The sequence below is a fragment of the Eupeodes corollae genome, chromosome 1, assembly GCF_945859685.1.
Source record: "Eupeodes corollae chromosome 1, idEupCoro1.1, whole genome shotgun sequence".
NCBI lineage: Eukaryota > Metazoa > Arthropoda > Insecta > Diptera > Syrphidae > Eupeodes > Eupeodes corollae.
In genome coordinates, this window is record NC_079147.1 from 143,941,629 (window position 1) to 143,959,741 (window position 18,113).

Here is an 18,113-nt window from a genome sequence, read left to right on the forward strand (position 1 = left end):
GAGTTGTCCATTAAGGGCGGGTCGATTTTAAAATTGAATAAAACAAGTTGTATATGAGATATCAATAAGGTTTTATCTTTATTTGAGAGCCCTATCAATGGCATTGTGTGTAATATAACATAGTTTAAATGGCCGTAGCGGCTTCGCTGGGTGGCGCGCATTCGAAAGTTCCAGTTTTCGATGACGTTGGTTCATAAATCAAGCTGAACGCTGTAACTTGCCACGATATTATGTCTTTAGTCACTGATTAAAAGACGATATTTTTACAGAAAGTAAAAGAAACCCCCACGAAGGTGTCAAAATCAACCCGTCCCTATTGGAGAACATGATATTATTATATTGCTCTAAGCTACTTACTTAAGTATCTTCATAGAAATGTTGCCTACAAAATAAGGGAAGAAATTGTCAAATTAGAGAGTACAGCCTTGCCTGATCATGTGTCGATAATCGATATAATAAAGTATGACTTATAAAATTCGAGTGCTTACATTTTTGCAATCATGAAGTGTTTATGATGTTTTTTTAGTAATAACTAAATAACAAAGTGTTTTTAAAAAGTGTTAAAATGCGTCTGGCAAGGGGAAGGCTGAAAACAAAACGTCTTGGACCCACATTTTTAGAATCAGGGGAATTTTTCTGATTTTTTGATGTATCATTCATGTGGTTATCACTTCGACCCAAAAAGTTGATTTTCGCGCATTTTGGCGGCTGTCTGGCAAGGGGAAGGCTGAAACTAAAACGTCTTGGACACACTTTTTTGACATCAGGGCACCACCCCCTATTGTTTATATATGCATTTAAGTGGTTATCACTTCGACCCCAAAATCGGAAAAATGACCATTTTCGAACCCCCACCCCCGCCCCCGGCTGAAAAAAAAACCTGCCAGACGGTTGAATTTGGCATAATGTTGCGTATATCTACACATATATGTATATATATTTTGGTTATCACTCCATTCCCAAAATTTGCTGCCGGCTCTTGGTCTATAAGGATTGAAGATCCAAGCTGAAACATAAAAAGAAATCGATTTCTACTTTTACTAAGGCTTCGTCTCTACAAATGTTTTTTTTTTCAATATCACAACTAGAAAAAGTGGTAAACGTCGTTTTTGAATCTAGGGAACACATATAAATGGAAGCGAAGGCTGCATCATTTCGCTCCTCTACCAACAAAATTTCGTGTAGAGGGTGCACCAAATTTCCAACGAACACGCCGAAATTGACGATTGTTGGCTGTGTCAGCGCAATGGAAATGGCCATTGTATGAAAAAAGTGATGTTTTTTAAGTTTTTTGTTAAAATTAAGTTTATGTTTTTTTACTCAAAAGACTGTTTTCTTATGAAATAAATTTAAAAGAATATAAAGTTTATTAATAAAAATTGATTTGTTTGTCTTTTTGCTTTAAAAAAATGTGTTTTTCCTACAAATTTTGCGAATTCTTAAGAAAACTGAGTAGGCCTTATTAAGACCTATTTAGAAAAATCTGTTAGGTGGGCCTTATTTGGCCCCCTACCTTACATAGCCTCAAAAAGCCTAATTTAATTTTTGTTTCGAGTTATAAAAGGGCTGTATCTTAAAAACCTCACTGATAGATTGATTTTTAAACTGAAACCATCAAAAATGTTGGAAAAGTGAAAAGAGCAATTGAACTTTTATATTGCAGTAAAAATGTGTTCCTTATAAATTTAAACATTTCTGTTAAAGATAATTTTATAATTGTATAATAATTGTATAACTTATTAAAAAATACATATTCTTAAAAATTAATCACAACCGTTATGCACGCAGACGTCGGTCGTCGTCTTCATCGTCGATGAATGAAACATGAGGTTTTGAGGAACTCCAAATTAAAACAATAAATAATTCAACTTCATTCTCATCTGAGCTGCAAAATCTATCAAAAGAAAAAGAAGCACAAATTCATACCTTTCCGCAACTATCATTGATAAATAATAATGTGAATCTCCAATGACTACACAAAACTTATATAAAATTACAACACAAAACCAGCGGGAATCTTTGAACGCCAGGGAAAACATTCCTAGTATAGCTTATGGCGGCGGCTCAGCGAACATGCTGAGATTTTTCCAATTAACAAGTCACAAGAGCTAACCTTACCAACATAAGTTCGTTATAGCTAAGCTACCTATGCTCAATGCTCCTGCTGATAAATTAATGAATGAGAAGTTGCTTCTTCTAGTCTGTGGTGGCTACCGGTTCGCCACAATAGACGACTCGAATAGTTTATCAAAGATGATTTCTACCAACTTTGGACCAGGGGACATCAACATTCAAGACTAAATCACGCACATCATAAAACCAACTTGCAAAGGTTCAGAAGATGATGATCATCAACAATTGTCTTGCGAACCAAGAACGTCCATTTGACAAATATTGTAGATACATTGTGTAGACTGTAGAGTTTAGATGGTGGGAATTTCTTCAAGTTTCAAACAACGCACAAGAAAGTCTTTAATAGAACCCAATGCCTTGAGTATTCTATTGATGAACTATAGAATGAATGGTGCGCTTACCTTACAGAGAGAAGACCCATTGCCGAGGAAAAGAATCCTGGTGAGACGTGGATCAAACCACTATTCATATTTTCAGCAAGTAATGTGAATTCTTCTTCTTGTTGTGTTTTTACTTCCTATTTTTAATGTTTGCTTGATTGGATTGTGATGCATTTTGGATGCTATTTTATTGTGAGATGTTGCAAGCTGCTGTTGCTGATTTTGCAGCAGAGCTTGTGTGTGATTTGGTCGGCAGGGCGCGTGAGGTGAATATTTAATTGGATGATGGACTGCAGACTTATGTGCAATGGTGCTATCTATTGAGGAAGCAAAGATTTATTACATTTTGTTGGAGAATATACCCAGCTGAACGGGTTGGCTAACTTGCTTTAAAAGTAAACAAAGGAGACATTTTTTTTGTCTTTAAAAAAGCTGGTATAATGGCCAGGTGAAACAAATATCAAAGGTGTTGGGTTTAGAGAGTGGAAAATCAATTTGGGTAGTTATTTGTTTCTTTGTTGTAATTAATGAATACAAAACACCTTAAGCTATTTTTATACCAAGAGAAAGCTAGCTAGCAATAGCTATTACTTACTTACTTATGGTGAGGCTAGAGTCCTGTGTGAACTAGGGCCTCACCCAACAAATTCTCCATCTAGCTCGGTGCCTAGCCAGATGTCTCCAGTTTCGCGCTCCAAGTTAGGTGAGGTCACTTTCTAATTGTGCGCGCTTGATCCGCGGTCTTCCTTTACTGCGCTGTCCAGTGGGTGTAGATTCGAAGGCAGCCCGTACAGCTCGTTGTGTCATCTTCTCCTCCACTTCCCTTCTATGCATACGGGACCATAGCTAACGAGGAAAACTTTTCTCTCGAAACGACCCAAGGTGCTTTTGACAAAGTGCATGCTTCTGCACCATTTGCAGGACGGAAATGATGAGGGTCTTATAAAGCTGCAATTTGGTCCCTCGAGAGAAGGATTTGTTACTCAATTGCTTTCTTAACTCAAAGAAATAGTAGTTAGAAAGAGTTATTCTTCCTTTGATCTCACCGCAGATGTTATTTTCTGCGTTAATAGCGGAGCCTAGGTAGACAACGTCCTTAACAAAGCAAGTTACTTCTGTCGATGGTGACGTTTTCACTGAGACCGAGACGTTGGTGTTGTAGGTGCTTTTTTGACTACAGCATGTACTTTATTAGCCGCTAAAACCATTTTTGCCGCCTCTGCCTCAAAACTCACAAGAGCCCCATTGACATCACGCTGAGTTCTTCCGATTATGTTAATGTCATCAGCATATGCTAGTTATTGGACAGACTTTTGAAAGATAGTGTCTCTAGTGTTGACATGTGAGCTCTGCACTATTCCTTCAAGCACGATGTTAAAAAAATCGCATCGAAAGCGCATCACCTTATCTAAAACCTTTTTTGACATCGAAAGGTTGTGATTAGTTGTTTCCAACCTTCAAGGGGGAGCGTGAATTCTCCATGGTCTTCCTGCACAAACGGACGAGTTTGGCGCGGATGCCAAAAATTGCCTTGGTTTTATACAGCTCGTCCCTGTAGATGCTGTCATTTGCGGCCTTGAAATCGATAAAATAATGGTAGATGTCGATTTGGTGTTCTTGGATTTTTTCAAGGATCTGTCGTAATGCAAACATTTGATCCTACTCCTATCTGACAGCGGAGTTCGGTTCGTCGTCGCCGTTATACAGTCTGCAGAAGTGGTCCTTCCATATTCTCAGCATTGACTGCGGTTCCATTATGATGTTTCCACTTTCGTCCTTGCAGTCTTTGGTTCTAGGTTTATATACTTGTGAATATGGTTTCACGTATTCATAAAACTTTCGAACTTCATTCCTGCTTTTAAACCTCTCAACATCTTCGACCGCACGCTTCTCATGCTCTATCTTTTTCCTTCTGAGAAGTCGGTGTTTCTCTCTCCAACGAACTTCGGATATGCATGTGGAATGGTAGGTCCCTTAACAGACCACGTGCGGCCGAAGAACTAGCAGAGACCCTAGACCGCTATAAAGCAGATATCACCGCCATCCAGGAAATACGATGGGATGGGCCGGGCAAAAAGAGGATGAAAAACTGCGATATTTACTATGGTGACTGCTACCACGAAAAAACAGCGCTTATTTGAATGCGGCTTGGTCATTGGAGCCAGACTTAGGCAAGAAGTCTTGAGCTATAGGTGCATCAATGAGCGCCTTATGACCATACGCATCAAGGCTAAATTCGGCGACATTAGCCTGATATGCTCGCACGCCCCCACATAAGAGAAAGACGACAACACCAAAGATATGTTCTTCGAGCTCTTAGACAAAACATATGAGCAGTGCCCTAGCTACGATATTAAAATAGTCCTGGGCGATTTTAATGCCAAGCTAGGAAGGGAAGACATTTTTGGTGGAATAATCGGGAAGAACAGCCTGCTCGACAACACTTCCGACAATGGATTCAGGCTCATAGATTTTGCTGGGGGGCGAAACGTCATGGTAGCCAGTACGCGTTTTCCACACCTCAACATCCACAAAGGAACTTGGACTTCTCCAGATCAATCTACCGTCAACCAGATTGACCATATTGCGATCGACGCCAGACACGCTTCCAGCATTATGGATGTACGAAGGAGGAGCTAACATCGATTTGGACCACTACCTCGTTGTAGCCAAGGTAGCACTTCGGATTTCCAGACCCAAGGCAAAACAGGGAGGTGCTGGGAGAAGGTACAACGTCGAACAGCTACAAACGCAAGAGATCGCCAAATCCTTATCCCCCGAGTTACAAGTAACCTTTCTCGACGTGCCCTGCCGCCAACAGTCAAAAACCAGTGTCAACATTGCCAAGATGCAACCAGAGAATCCGCTTTTTACGTGCTGGGTTTCTAGCAGCCAATACCAAGGATCCCCTGGTTTGATGAGGAATGTCGGACGAAAGGACGAAAGCTGCTCATGAGCTCTAAGAGCAGAAGAGGAGAGAGGAACGCCGACTTCTCACAAGGAAAAAGAGAGGGCATGAGAAGCATGCGGTCAAAGATGTTGAGAGGTTCAAAAGCAGGAATGAAGTTCGAAAGTTTTATGAACAGGTGAAATGAAACTCACAGGAGCATAAACCCAGAACTGAATCCTGGAAAGAGGAAAGTGGAAACATCATAGTGGAACCGCAGTGAATGCTGAGGATATGGAAGGACCACTTCTGCAGACTGTATAACGGTGACGACGAACTGAATTCCACTGTGAGGCAGGATGATCCATTCAACATAGACGACAAAAGCCAACAATACCGTCCTCCCGACTTAGACGAAGTAAAGATTGCCATATCTAATCTGATATCTAATCGATTTCAAGGCCGCATATGACAGCATATACAGTGACGAGCTGTATAGAGCCATGTCTAGTTTCGGCATACCTGCCAAACTCGTCCGTTTGTGCAGGATGACCATGGAGAATTCACGCTGCTCCATAAAGGTTGGGAACAACTTAACAGAACCTTTCGATGTCAAAAAAGGTTTTTAGACGAGGTGATGCGCTGTTATGTGATTTTTTAACATAGTGCTTGAAAGGAAAGTGTAGAGCTCTATCTTTTAAAAGTCTGTACAATTACTGGCATATGCTGATGACATTGACGTAATCGGAAGAACTCAGCGTGATGTCAATGGGGCTTATGTGAGTATTGAGGCAGAGGCGGCAAAAATGGGTTTAACGTTTAATAAAGGCAAAACAAAGTACATGCTGTCGTCAAGAAAGGACCTACAACACCGACGTCTTGGTCAAAACGTCACAATCGACAGATGTAACTTTGAGGTAGTCAAGGACTTCGTCTACCTAGGCTCCGCTGTAAACGCAGAAAACAACACCAGCGCTGAGATCGAACGCAGAATAACTCTTGCTAACCGCTGTTTCTGTGGACTAAGAAAGCAATTCAGTGGTAAAGTCCTCTCTCGAGGGACCAAAGTTTTGCTATATAAGACCCTTATCATCCCCGTCCTCCTATACGGTGGAGAAGCATGGACTATGACAAAAGTGGATGAAAGCACCTTGGGTCGCTTCAAGAGAAAAGTTCTTCGTGTGATCTACGGTCCCGTATGCATTGAAGGCGAGTGGAGGAGAAGATGGAACGACGAGCTGTACGGGCTGTACAGCGACGTAGACTTAGCCAGAAGGGTAAAAGTCCAACGACTAAGATCACGTAGAGCTAGGTCACGTAGAGCGCATGGAAACCAATGCATCGGCCAGTAAAGTCTTCGTATCCGCACTCACAGGAAAATAGAAAAAGACCGCGGATCAGGTGGCGCGCACAAGTGGAAGGTGACCTCACCCAACTTGGAGCTCGAAACTGGAGACATCTAGCTAGGGACCCAGCTAGATGGAGGAGTTTGTAGGGTGAGGCCCTAGTTCATACAGGACTGTAGCGCCACCTTAAGTAAGTAAGTAAGGGCATAGAACCAACTGCATTTTCTTAATAACTGCAGCGCTTATTTCAGCTACGGTACTGTGGCCCCAACCTGTCGTTGATAACCACGACCTCCAAGAAGATTTAAAGTGGCAGCCAGTTGAAGCAAAGTTGGAATATATGTTGATCTTATTCCTGGTGTTAAATCGAGCAACCAAAAAACATACACAAACGTTTCTTTGTTCAATCGAAAATTTGTCAAGAATCTGAAATAAATAATTTATGTGTAGGTATATACATTAAGTTGTAAATAACTTAATTATAAATATTCATAGAACGTTTCATAGTTGCATTGCGTGAGGAAGTTTCAAAATATTTGCTTTATTCCTTAAGTTGATTCTCAGAAATTAAACTTTTTTGAAGTCATTTATCGTTTTGGTGCTCTGATAGTAACTTGAATTGAAGTATCATAACTGTTCCCTTATTTTTATTTTAACTTTATTATCTTTTCAGTTCTTGTCACTAAATTTAGAATTAATAGTAAATCTTTCTCACAAAAAATTAATCAAAATATATGAAAGTGACACCTAAATAGCTGTCACTAACAAACCATAGCAAAAAATTTATAGTCAATTTGATAATCACCTTACGTGGAGCAAAATCATCCATTTTGATGGTCAACAATCAACAATCACCTTAAGCGATTCCACCACTGTTTCTCTCTTTATAAATAAACAAACATTTTTACGACGAAAGGGCTGATTGTCAACTTAACATACTAAAAATACTACAATTGTAGGTAATTGATATCACTGTTCTACGACGACATGACACGGCATAAAATGAAAACGAAACACTAGTACGAATTGTGTCAGTTTCTGTTGCATTTCGTTGTTGTTTCGTTTTCGATGTCGGTAATGTATTTTAAGATTCAATTTCGTTTAGTTCTGAATCTGTGCTTGTCAATTCGGTTCGAATGTCGCCGCCGTCGTCGCGCATCATTTTATTGTAGTAACAGTTCACATTCAGCAATCGTCGGTAGCGGAATACTTCGGTTCGTACTTCGTAGAGCGTAGACTTTCCGGCTCCGTGATATTGTTTGAATTTCTACAAAGTAAATAAACGTTAGTTTATTATAAACCTGTGTTTATGGGATTTGTTTTTGTGCTTGGCGAACGAACACCGGTTTTTGCTTTGAAAATAAAATAATTGCACGTGCGGTTCTTCGGAAGGTGGTGGTTTATTTATTTATTTTAATTTTTAACCCAGTGGTTTTGTTTATTTATTTTTCGTTTCTCGTGTTTGTTTGATTGCGAGTGTTAGGTCAGTTATTTTATTTATCTATTTAAAATAATTGTATACAATCTATCTTTGCTTATAGTTGTAAGTACTGCGTAGCTTATAGCCATTGGCATTTCTACATTACTTACCTACCTACCTACTGGTCATTGGTGTTAATTTAATGTGTTTCATTTTCATCAGTCAAATTGTATTATTGATAAGTGCGTGCTGTTTGTAATCAAAAAGTAATAAATAAAATAATCTCTTTTTTGTATGTGAAATTATTGTTTTAAGTGCTGTGTGACGGACGCTCCTCAAGCGCGTATTCGATTCGGTGCAATCTGAAGTCTATATATATATGGGTATAAAATAAATATAAATAATAATCGAATATAGATTCAGAAAAGTAGTTCATAAATCATACGACACAGCCTGTCATTAATTAAACATTCATAAGGAAATCCAAAGTTTAATGATTATTTATATAATATAATATTCGGGTGTGTGTGTGGGTTTAACTTATACAATTTTTAAAGGAGACTCTTCACAGCACGGAAGGCCAATTACTTTTGCTTGATGGTAAATTGTTGTTAGCTCGGGACCTTAGCTCACTTTGGTGGTAAGTACTCGCATTAATTTAAACTTTGGAACTCTATACTTTTTGTAACTAAAAATTACCAACTCATGAAAAGTTGTTTATATTGTTATGTAGGTGCTTATATTTTGATAAAATAATTAGTGATTTTTGTTTTATTTCAAAAACGTTCTATTTTTGGTGTGATTTTGGATTTTTTAGTTTAAAATAGAAATAAAAGGAATTTATTGATTCGGACAAATATTAATGAATTTAGTAAAGCTAGAAGGTAGAGTTTTGTTTATGCTTTCAGGTAAACAAATGATTATAGTATACAACAAAAGTCTGCGTACCAGGCAGAACTATTTTTTAAACTAAAGTGAATTATTTATGACAAAACTAGGGAAAATGTAGGAAGTCTGAAAATTATTTATTTATTTCAACTGCAAATTTATGTTTCATTTGAATACAGAATTTTTTCACGTCAGGCAAAAAGGATTAAAGTTAAAAGCTGATCGCACAGACTTAATGACCTTAAGGCGTTAATAACAAAATAATTGGGAATTTTTCTGTCTTTTATACAAAAGATTAAATTAATACGATATTAAACAGAGGGTATAGATTAAAGCTGTTAGTACCTATTAAAACGAAAAAGTAGAAAACAAATACCATTACACCAAACAAAAAACTTAATATTTTTATAAATGACTTAATAAATCTAAGATTGGTTTGCATGTTTTGCTTCTGGTTGGTCTTTTTCAATTGTCCAGCATTAATCCGCTAACATATGTATTTGGATGCAATTGAATTTTCGGGAAAACCTGGGTACCAAACCCTAACATTATCAGATGGATGCATTCGGCAATAATTAGACCAATAATAACCTATGGTAATTTGGTATGCTGGAAAGCTTTAGAGAAGAGCACGAACCTAACAACTTTGACAAAAACTCAAAGACTTGCGTGCACTGGCATTGTGGGAGCAATGAGATCCCCTCCAACTTCGGGACTGGAAGTTATGCTCAATCTAATTCCCCTAGACCTCCTTGTTCAAGAATCTGCTGCCAAAAGTGCCCTGAGACTTTGTCAAACTAAAGTCTGGATAAACAGTTCCATAGTACTTGCCCATATCCTTCATAAAACTATGGGTCATAGTACTACCAGAGACTATAAAATACCCGAACTTGATTTTCATAAACCATTGCAGGCTGCCATCCCAAGCAGAGGGGAATGGATAGATAATATACCATACTCCAGTGAGTCGTCAATAGCTATCTATACTGATGGCTCTAAATTGGACACTGGTGTAGGGGCAGGCTTCTATGCAGAAGCTCTCAAGTTAACTGCATCGCTTAGGCTTCCGAACTACAGTTGCGTCTTCCAAGCGGAGGTCCTGGCAGTGACAACAGCTGCTAAAAAGGTATCAATGAGGGCGATACCACGAGCTGATATCACCCTTTACATTGATAGCTAAGCGGCAATAAAAGCGATTACTGCAACTGAGGTAAAATCAAAGCTTGTTTCATGCTGCCGCGGTAGAGCTTAAGGTTCTTGGCGCACAGCACAACATTAGACTTTGCTGGGTCCCAGGCCACAGTTATATAGGCAATGGGAAAGCTGATGAATTAGCAAGATTAGGGTCAAGGCTTGACGTAAGCCAGTAAGCCAGCATGTTTTAACAAACAAAGAACAGAAAGAATTATGCACCTACACAAGGGATCACTTCGATCTCTTGTGAACATAATCACCGGACATAATCTGTTAGGCTATGATGTGAAAAAGATGAGAATCAGTTCAAATGATCTATGCAGAGGATGCGGTGACGAGGAGGTGTATGAAGACACTCCGCACTTTCTGAAGAACCTGCTTGGCAACTATTTCTTCGGGGATTTAGAAGAACTCTCTAGTACTCCCGGTACGAACATTCTGAACTTCGTCACAGTCTCTAAATGGCTTGACTAAGTGAACACAGATTTTTCTTATTAGCTTGAGTAGCAATACCCACGGGTATCGCAATGGATCTGTATTGATCTAAGTGTGACGGTAAAGAAATCAACTGTCAGCCCCTCAACCTAACCTAGCCTAACATATTTGGGTTCCATTTGCCTTGGTAACGCTTTTCCATATGTCCTGATGGAACCTTTTACCGTGCTCGTCGCTGACAGCCCCTAAATTGTCAGGAAAAAAATCAAGGTGCTAGTCTAAAAAGTGGATCTTAAGTGACATGTTGCAACCCAAAGCTTAGTTTTTATTTAAATCTTGTATCTTTTATTAACTCCCTTATTTGAGGGCCAGCAAAAATACCCTGTTTTATCTTTGCATCACTTATTTTGGGGAATTTTTCTTTCAAGGGGTAAATACTTTACGTTTTTTTGCGCAGGAATTAACGATGCACACGTTGGCAATGTTTTTTTATATAGTGATTAGTTCTGTCTTGGCTATCCCTTTCACATAAATAGCAGCAAAACTTTGTGTAACCCAGCTGAAGTCCAAGTAATAGTGCAACAACTTTAAGATCACCGCAGATTTTGAAAGAATATGTATCCTTGTTTAATTTTTCATATTTGCAGCATGGGCTAGAGGTATAGACGGAAGCATATTTCCATTTTACAATAACACTGCCTTAGAACTTGCTTTCGAAGAATCAGTAAATAAACGCCACCGAGAGCGATCAAAATCGATGTCTAACTTTTTCATAATCTCATTTATGTTATTGCAAAATACCAAATCCCCATCCTGAGAAAATATGTTCTGAAGTGCTGATCACGGTTTCGAAAGTAACTAACTTTTGTGTTACTGTGTAGCAAATTCTATTCTTTTAGACGACATCCGAATAAAGGGTGATTTTTTTGAGGTTAGGATTTTCATGCATTAGTATTTGACAGATCACGCGGGATTTCAGACATGGTGTTTAAGAGAAAGATGCTCAGTATGCTTTGACATTTCATCATGAATAGACTTACTAACGAACAACACTGGCAAATCATTGAATTTTATTACCAAAATCAGTGTTCGGTTCGAAATGTGTTTCGCGCTTTACGTCCGATTTATGGTCTACATAACCGACCAAGTGAGCAAACAATTAATGCGATTGTGACCAAGTTTCGCACTCAGTTTACTTTATTGGACATTAAACCAACCACACGAATGCGTACAGTGCGTACAGAAGAGAATATTGCGTCTGTTTCTGAGAGTGTTGCTGAAGACCGTGAAATGTCGATTCGTCGCCGTTCGCAGCAATTGGGTTTGTGTTATTCGACCATATTGAAGATTTTACGCAAAGATCTTGGCTAAACCGTATAAAATACAGCTCGTGCAAGAACTGAAGCCGATCGATCTGCCACAACGTCGAATTTTCAGTGAATGGGCCCTAGAAAAGTTGGCAGAAAATCCGCTTTTTTATCGACAAATTTTGTTCAGCGATGACGCTCATTTCTGGTTGAATGGCTACGTAAATAAGCAAAATTGCCGCATTTGGTATGAAGAGCAACCAGAAGCCGTTCAAGAACTGCCCATGCATCCCGAAAAATGCACTGTTTGGTGTGGTTTATACGCTGGTGGAATCATTGGACCCTATTTTTTCAAAGATGCTGTTGAACGCAACGTTACGGTGAATGGCGATCGCTATCGTTCAATGCTAACAAACTTTTTGTTGCCAAAAATGGAAGAACTGAACTTGGTTGACATGTGGTTTCAACAAGATGGCGCTACATGACACACACAGCTCGCGATTCTATAGCCATTTTGAGGGAAAACTTCGGAGAACAATTCATCTCAAGGAATTTAGACTATTTTTTGTTTTCTTTATTCCGGCCGAAATGCTCGAAAAAGTTACCCAAAATTGGACTTTCCGAATGGACCACCTAAGACGCAGCCGCGGTCAACATTTAAATGAAATTATCTTCAAGAAGTAAATGTCATGGACCAATCTAACGTTTCAAATAAAAAATCGATGAGATTTTGCAAATTTTATGCGTTTTTTTTTTTTTAAAGTTCTCAAGCTCTTAAAAAATCACCGTTTAGTTCTGATTGTTTTTTGGACAAATTTAGATCCCAAACTAAATCATTTAAGTCTCCTTGATCTATGAAATGTGGCTCGTTTGCAATTTCTTCAAACTGAAAGTAATCGTCTTCGTCAACATATTTACCTGAAGTTGACGATTATGAATGGTCATTCTCAACAGACGTAGTTGCAACTGGTAATAGTTCTGGCAATTTTTTACAATCAGAGATTGGTCTTACGAGTATAGCCGAAGATAAGTTAGGGTAAATAACTGTATTTTTTTCTCGCAATTTATACCGTTTATGTCAGTGAGACAAAAATAGCAATCCGAAACGTGATCTCGATCTCGCTGTTTAGTCCATATCATGGATACTGCAAATGGCATAGGTCGTGCGCCTTTCTTCCAGTCGGTTAAATTTTTCACACACGTTATGCAACACACATGAGGAGCCCAGAATTCGCCTTGATGGGCTACAGAAAAACCAAAACATTGGTGATAACACTTCAACACAAGTTTCGTCTTTGGTTTTTGAATGTCAGTTCTCCGCAAACATAACAAAAACAGTTAGGATCATTGTAACACTTCTTTGACATTTTAACAGGGTTGATAACAAAAAAATCATAAAACTAAAAAGTGTTAAAATGCAACCACAAATATTTTTAAAACGCTTTACTTGGAAGCGTTTCTGCGTAGTATAAGTTTTAAGTTATACCGTATCACTACAAAACTGAAGCTAATTGACACGTGACAATTGTGATTAAATAATGAGACTAGATTGACAAAACAAAATTAGCTATCAAAATTCGTGTGGCAAAACCAGTGTTGACCAGAGAACCGGCCCCTTAACCGAACTTTCCTACAAAGCTTATTATTAAGCCTTAAATTATTTAATATTGTTTGTTTGTTTGTATTTATTAAATAGTTTATTAGGTATATCTACAGAGATGTAAACATAAAGGTTGATTTTTTAAGAGCTATAGGAAAGCTTTTTTTCAAAAAAACACATACGATTCAGAAAAATGCATGAAATCTTTATTTGAATCGATAGTACGGTCCATATAATTTAATGTTTGAAGATTATATCATTCAAATGTTAACCTTGAATGTGCCTCAAATGGTCCATCCGCTTGGTCCAAATTTGGCATACTCTTTCGAACATTTCGGCCGGTATCTCACGAAAAAATGCTTCAATGCTGTCTTCCAATGCGCCAATTGAAGCGTGCTTGTCTGTATAGACATGAGCCAAACATAAAATAGTCTAAAGTCGTTAAATCGAAAAATCTAGGCGGCCAATTGACCGGTTCTGAACTTGAAATAAAATGTTCACCGAACTCCCCTCTCAATAAGTCAATTGTTGCGTGTTCTGTATGTGGCATGTGGCAACGTCTTGTTGAAACCACATGTCATGCTAGTCAATTTCTTGGATTTAATTACAAAAAATGGATGTTGGATATCATCATTGTATATATATTTCCTATAGTACTCCTATGGAACGAAAATTTTTATTTCATCTCCACGCCGTTTATGGCGCTGCGTGTATCAAAATGCTTGGTAGGAAATCAAAAATGAGGAGAAAATTACTAAAGAAAGAATGAGAAAAGTAAATTTGCTTAGGTTCCATAAGCATTAATATGTTCGAGGGAGATAGCCAAAGTACAAATTTCAAACCAAAAAGGAATAATATTTGTTTACATTTTTGTTTTGCTTTCACGCGTGAATGTAGAGGAGATGTGCATATGTATTCATATGCTTGTAGCTATGTATACTTTAACGTTGTAGGTATTTTGAATTTAAAAATTGTCGTTAGATTTTAAATTTTCAATTTTCAATTTTTGTGAAAAATGAAATGTTGCCATATTTGGCATATGATGCATTGAAGATTTTAAATATATTCAGTTATTTTGTTGTTGTTATTCTTGCGTATTATTTGTTATTTGTACGCATCAAGTATAAACACAATAAAAAATTAAAATTTATTCAAAACTTGGATGATTTTTGTTTTTTAACGGCTAAATAGGGTGTACTGAATTGAATTTTAAATTTTTATATAAAAACATTCAAATAAATAAATACAATATAATATAAAACTAGGTTCAAAAATTAACCTTACAGATATCAATGCCTTAATTTGAAAGATATAATCCTAATATATAAGATATCGTGATTTTGACAGAATGGAAGTGTTTCTTGTGTGGAGATATCATTATGATAACATTATTTGCTTCTATGGAACTCTTCGATTCATATAGCCCAGAACATTTTACTTTTTTCGGTTTTAATATTTTAAGGTCTTTTCTTGTAAAAGATACAAACATACTTGTTAGTGCATTGTATGCCGAGTTTGCACCTTGTATCAAGAGTTTTTTTTTCGGCGGGCATTTTAATTAGCATGTCTAGGAATTTAGGCAACAAAAACTTTTCAAAAACGGATATCTTATCAGAATAAATAGCCAATTTGACTCTAGTATATGAGATCTTAATAATGAATTGGTAGATAGTTTGAGGTTTAACTGCAAGTACTGACGAAATCAAAATTATTACCGAAAAGCTAATCAAGAAAAAAGTCTTTTTGAAAACAAAAGAGTCCCTTTTGAAGTGAAGGGAGATTTTGTACCTGTTATCTTTTTGGCAAAACTGATTTAAACAGCTGACGCACGTTTCGTGTTTTGTTTCACTATCAAACGTCTTCAGTTTGGTCTACGAGTATAATTGCACCATGAATCGTCTTACAAACGAACAACGCTTGCAATTTATTGAATTGAAATATTGAAAATTGGACTAAGCAAATGGACGCCTTGAGGCGCGGTCAAGTTCAACATAGCATGAAATAATCTTCAAAAATGAAATTATATGGATCGTGCTATACATTCAAATACAAATTTCATGCATTTTTCCGAATTGTATGTAGCTATGTGTTTGTTTTTAACTTTCATATATTTTTTAAAAATTCACCCTTTATAAATATATACATATACATATGAAACTGACAAACTAAAGGAATTACATGAAACTACATTTTTGGTATAAAAAAGATAAAATATAATTTTTTTTGATTTAAGAGTCATATCAAAAATAAAGACAATTATCAGAAACACCCTATTGAATTGAAAAACAAATATATTAAAAAATATATATTATATTCACTACCTACCTCAAAAAATACTCTTGCAGTACTTTTTTGCGTTGTTATTGTTTCTCTTATAAATATTTTTTCTATTTCTTTCCAAAGCATAACCGTAAAAACTTTCCTCTTTAAGTATAATATGCATACACACATATAATGTCAAAAAGTTGTTGCTATTGTCTCCCTCGATCTCCTACTACATTTGCATATGTTCTTCTCTATTTTCTATTCTTTAATTATTGTTGAATTTTCCTTCATTCTCAACTATTGAGGGGTATAAAAAAAGGGATCAAATTCAATCATCTCCACGCCTCTCAGATGTCGCTTCGATCGTTCCTCTTCATGAGAGTACTATAGAAAATATATATACAATGATATCATCTCACGGTAGCGCTCACAATTCACAGCTACGTTACGATTCGCATCATCTTTGAAGAAGTACGGTCCAATGATGCCACCAGCACATCAGACCTAAATCCTTCCGCAAAATTGTCCACGTAGTTGAATAATAGAGGCCCAATTGCTGCGAACGGCGACGAATAGATAATTGATGGTCATCATTACCAGTGGCCGATACAGCTACGATATTTTGTTCAGTTCGCAATCTACGTAAGCGTGTTGGTAGTTTAATGTCCAACAATGAAAATTTGCTGCGAAATTTAGTCACAATAGCCTGAATAGTCGCTTCAGTGGGTCCATTAAATTGACCATAAAATGGAAGAAGCGCGCGATGAACTTTCTTAACAGAGCACGCATTTTGATAAAAAAATTTATTAATTTGCAAGCTTTGTTCGTTTGTAACACAATATTCATGGTAAAATGATAGACCAAAGTGAAGATGTTTGACAGTGAAACAAAACACGAAACGTGCGTCAGCTGTTTAAAAAATCTCCCTTTATATAAATAAATTAGGTGACGCAACAGAGACCAAATATGACCACTGAGAACTAATTCCTAATGACTTACAACTCTCAACCATTCCTGTGTGCGACTTATTTTGTCAGGAATAGAAGGGACCTAAAGTTTTAAGCCGAATCCGAACGGCTATTTTGAAAAAGCAATTCATGATAAGAATTACCCTTGGAGAATCAGTCAGTTTCTTGCAAGAGGCAGTATCCGGTGAAAATATCTATAGATGGCACAGACAGGGATCGAACACAAGACCTTTGGCATGACAGTCCAACGCACTAACCATCACACCACGGGTAGCTGTGTGGCAAGTGGCACCGTCCTATTGAAACCAAATATCGTCCATATTCATATCTTCCAATACGGGCCATACAAAGTTCGTTATTATTTCACGATAGCGCGAACACCATTCGCAGTAACTGAGTGACCGGACCAGCCGCATTTTGGAAAAATATTGCCCGATGATGCTGCCAGCCCCACCATACGTAGTCTTTTATGGGTACATTGGTTTTACGATAATTACCTTAGAATTATCAATCGCTTAAATCCACTAAGGTGAAAATGTGCTTCACCACAGAAGATGATTTCTTTCGAAAAATTATTTGGCATTTTCATTTTTGTGGGACATTTGCCAAGCCACATATGATATCGACATAGGAGGTTTATCGCTGGTTTGAACCTTTTTTTTGTGATTTAAAGATAGGCTCTGGTTATACTAAGTGTTTTTGTGATCAACATCGTTCATTTTCAATGCATCTTTTACCGAGGTTACTACTCTTTCAAATAACTTTTATCGGAAATGGTTTCTGAAACATCGGTGCCATTGTCAGCCTGGCCAAAGTGTTTTGGACGCAATTGGAGTAGTCCAAATCCTACCCAAAACTTTACAAAAGTTGTCCTCTTTAATAGAACACCCGGGAGTGGTCCTGATGAATTCGCATACAACGTTTAGATTATCCGATTTAAGGCCTTTAAACGTGTCCATATTGGCTGGTTCCATTATGTGCGTTGTATTGGGAAAAATCGCTGAGTTCCATGGACATACATATGTGATTTGTGACCATCGACAAGAAATAAAACTGATATTTTGATTTTTTGTTCTATCGACCAAGGGTAGAGCCCCTCCTTTACATATTGGAGAAATATTTCGTTTCGCATCCAACCACTTTCAGTTTTCCCAAAAACCAAATTAGTTTCTGTGGCTTCAATTGTTTTCAACCGTGCAGTTAAATTTTTATAGGGAAAAATGACCATTGGTGAAAGCGTTTTTCCACACCCAGAAAAGTTAAGAGAACAGTCAGGATCTCTTTTTCATT

General features: G+C 37.4%; 1 protein-coding gene across 5 annotated transcripts in view; it reads left to right on the forward strand.

Moving 5' to 3' along the window:
* Positions 1 to 7,870: 7,870 nt before the first annotated feature.
* Positions 7,871 to 18,113, forward strand: part of LOC129946722 (extracellular sulfatase SULF-1 homolog) — a 336,741-nt gene continuing 326,498 nt past the window's right edge. For 3 of the 5 annotated variants that reach the window (XM_056057007.1, XM_056057043.1, XM_056057036.1), the window contains exon 1: positions 7,871 to 8,806. The gene's annotated coding sequence lies outside the window, so the exon portion shown is untranslated. The remainder of the gene's footprint in view (positions 8,807 to 18,113) is intronic. The other 2 variants (XM_056057018.1, XM_056057026.1) reach the window with 2 other exon arrangements.